Source organism: Anser brachyrhynchus (genome assembly GCF_964034855.1).
Source record: "Anser brachyrhynchus genome assembly, chromosome: 2".
Lineage (NCBI taxonomy): Eukaryota > Metazoa > Chordata > Aves > Anseriformes > Anatidae > Anser > Anser brachyrhynchus.
In genome coordinates, this window is record NC_137695.1 from 50,981,054 (window position 1) to 50,984,942 (window position 3,889).

Below are 3,889 nucleotides of genomic sequence, written 5' to 3' on the forward strand. Positions count from 1 at the left end.
AGGCCTGGTCAGCCATGTCCTTTGCCTTTACAAAACATGATGCCAGCCTTGCTTGGGCTGAGTTCCCAATGACAAAGTGTTCGGTGTGGCTTGAGCTCTGCTTCCCCTTTTAGAGGCAGTAGTGCCCAGCCTTCTTGTACCCATCGGCACACCCTGGCATTGCCACTTCTTCATCTGAGTGTATTGCAATCTGAATTGTTTGGTACAGATAGCTCTGATTTTGGGGAGTAGGCTGAGTGTAGGCATTTGCTGTCATTGCCTGCCTTGTATTGGATCTCTCTCAGCATGTTGGTGATATATCTTGTCCTGCCTCTTGCAAGTGCTCCAAACCCCAAGAGTTTCATGAGGCCAGAGGGATGCTCATGAGATGAGCACTGTGCCGGGTGTGCTCCAGGTGCTCAGCGTTTCCCCGCACATCCTGCACATTGCTGACACATCAGGCCAAGTGGTCAGGGTGAGCGAGTTTTTGCAGCTGACAGCTAAAGGGATGATAGGACCATGTCGAACTGCTTTTGCTTCACCTCCTAAAGAAGCCAACTATAGTTAGTTCTTATGGGATGAGCATGAGTTTTGAGCCCAATAACTGGTCCTGTAGCAAGAGTCTCGGTTACTTGGCACCAGCAGGCCCTACCGTGGGTGTAGAGTTGCTCCAGATTGCACAAACCTTTAAAATAGCAATTCCTCTGCAAATTAGCACCATCCTTCTTCTACCAGTTCTGGTTGGTTTCTCAAGGAAATGTCTTTTGAGGACTGCCAGTGACACCCATCACTTCTTATACAGTCAAAGCATCCAGGTATCTTTCAGGATAATCTCATTTTCAACCTCTTCTGTTTGTTCTCATAAGAATGCAAATATGACTTCAAACATTCAGGTCTTATTCTTTTTTCATGAGATGACAATCACCCATGAGGGGGTGGGATGCTGGGCTGTGGTGGGTTGTCTGCTGTGGTCTGTTTCTGTAGATAAGATGGCAGATCAAAACCTGCCTGGCCTCCAACCAAAAATCAATGAGCTGAAATCCTATCCATGAAAAATAGACTCCAAGAAAAGGGCAAGAATATAGCTATGATTTTTCTGATCAGTTCTAGTTACAGCATTAGATACAGTGAAATGAATATACAGCATGAATAATTGCTATGGTCTTATTTACCTTTCTGCTCTGTGGAAGAATTAAGCTCCTAGAAAATTTTAAGAACAACGTAGTCACCATCCATTGGAAATAATTACAAGGGCAGGGAAACCTGAGATGCAGCATCAAGACTCACCTTTGATTTTTTTTTCTTCCTTTTTTTCCTTTGCGTTTAGATTTTCTTTACATGTGCTTTGCTGACAGTATTATGTCACATTTTTCCAAGATAACTTTTGTTGTGAATTTTGTAAGGTGTTTTTATCCATTCTTCAAGGCTGGTGATAAGATGAATTACTCAAGGCATCTCTTATTGTTCTGCGGTTCATACTGAACTCATGATTTAATCATTTGACATGGATACATTCTTTGTACACTGATACACTATTTTTTCTCTATATAAATTAAATGGGAATCAAAATAACAAAACGTGGAAACATACACTGTGAGAGGACTGTAAGACAAGGCAAGAGCAGGCTGCCACTAACAAGTATTATTGATACATTTATGAAAAGAATCCTCCCTTTCCATCTCAGTGTACAGCTAATTTGAATGTCATTAAGAAATTCATTGCTTGGTGTTGGAAAAAGCCCTTATTAATTATAAATAAACAATCAGTTCTTGATTTTTGCAATGGTTAGCATAAAATTAGGGCACAGATAAACTGACATACATACAAGCCTTGGGCTTTTGGCTGAGCGTAGCTGAGACTGAGTTGCTACTGATAGGCGGAGATCTGTAAGTGTTGCATTCAGACCTGTCGCAGTTGGTCAACTCAGACAGTGGAGCTCGTTTCCTAAGAGAAGAAAATGGTGTGATTACTAATTGCTTTGTGACTGACGAGCAAAATTCCATTCTTGGGTTAGGCTTCTCCCAGGAACCTCTTTACATATACTTGGTTGTTTGTGTGAACAGTGTCTCTTACATACGGGCAGGAACACAACAAACAAGCAGGAAGAAAAAAAAAAAAAAAGTAGTGTTTTTCTCCTGCAGGCTTCAAGGAAAGAAAAATAGGGTAGTGCAGCATTGGCATATCCAGGTAAATTTACCATATATGAAGGCAAAAGCCTGCATTCTGATAATGTCCAAACTCTAAGGTCCCACCTAACAATCGTGGCCTGTGTTCAGCCTAAGACCAGCAGAGATTCTCCTTCAGTGCACGTGGAAAGGACTGGTGTCTTCATATCAGGAGCCCATGGGTTCTCTCCAGACACCCACTGCTGGTGGTGCAGCTGTCTCTGCAGAGATGCTGTGGCTGTGGGATCATTGTGGATACAGTGCAGAATGGAGAAGTAACAGAGAGAGGCATCACTGCCTCTTCATCAAGCCAGAGACTGGACACGCAAGGTCACCATGCATGACTGTTGGCTTCTTCTTCTTCTTCAAAAACCCCAACTGGTGATCACAGTGACTCTTATTTTTGTGGCAATGTTATTAAGCTGAGAGATACGTCAAGTGCTGAGAGAGACACCAGGTGTTTGTGGGTACATGGGTTGAAGGCAAGTAAGAGAAAACAGGAAGCCAGAAGGAGGCAAATCCATACAAAACATGAAAGCATGAAAGCACTCACAGAAGTACATTGTGTGACCCTGCAGCGTTTTCATTTGTTTTTCACCCCACCACAGTATGTGGGAAAATAGGCCTCGTAGTGTGCTGAAACAGCGGAGGAATGTGGTGGGCTCCTTGGGGGCGTTTGTGTTCCTTGGGGGACTCTAACTTACTGTGTCTGAGACTGCCTTAATTGCAGTGGGTTGAAGTGGTAATCAAAGAAGGGCTAGAAGATGGATGTTGTAGTTTCCTTATGTCCACAGAAGTGAGAAAAATGCTTCAGGGCAAGGTGGTTTCCCCAGAGATATGTTTGCTCAGTTATCTAACAGGTCTTGCAGTTGGCAACGCCTGTATTTAACTACAGCTTCAGCTTCACAGCAGTGGAAAGCTGTTTTTCAGCTGCCCTCGGACTCTTAAATGTCAGGCTCGTCTGGTGCTACTTTTGGAGCCACTAAGGAGCTGGTGCTGCTGGACACACTGTGTATGAACGCCCCTGGAAGCCACCCAAAAGCCACCTCCAGGAAGATCCCAGAGCTGCTCCCGATGGTTCCCCGAGCACCAGGGAGCCACCTAGCTGGGTGTGAGCCCTCACCCTGCTAGAAAGGGCTTAATCCAAGTAGCAAAACAGGAGGCTGACTCGCAGCCCTTTTTATATTTTATTTTTTTTTCTCTTCTTGCAAAGCCATCTGCTTCTCCGACCTATTTCAGAACATGCAAATTCACAAGTGAGGTGAAATTTCCCATCGGCCAGTAGACTGTGAAATATAATTACTGTGCTAATTTTGAATGCCGAGCGGTCAGCACAGGCCAGGAGTGCTCGCTCAGCAAACATGTTAACACAATTATAATGAATATTTAAAACAGCCACGCTGCGATTTGGCAACGGCTTTGGGAAATGACAGGTAACTTTTTGGGGGGTCAGAAAATAAGACAAGAAAATGCCTGATAAATGCTTCTGTTTCCCAGAATGTTGCGCAGATGCATCCTCAGTAAAAACAGTCGAGGGCAAAACTAAATGATACCGAGAGAGTATGGCATCCAGGCTGCTTACCCAGCAGTGCTCAGAAAATGAGACTGTTATGAAGACTGTATTCCCTTGGGAGGTCTCTGCTACCTTGCATGACCTCTGCCAAGTTATGCGCTCGTTCAGCACTGCAGCCTGTCATATCAGGGCTAACGACACCGAGGCAATAGGATAAATCCATGTGGGATTT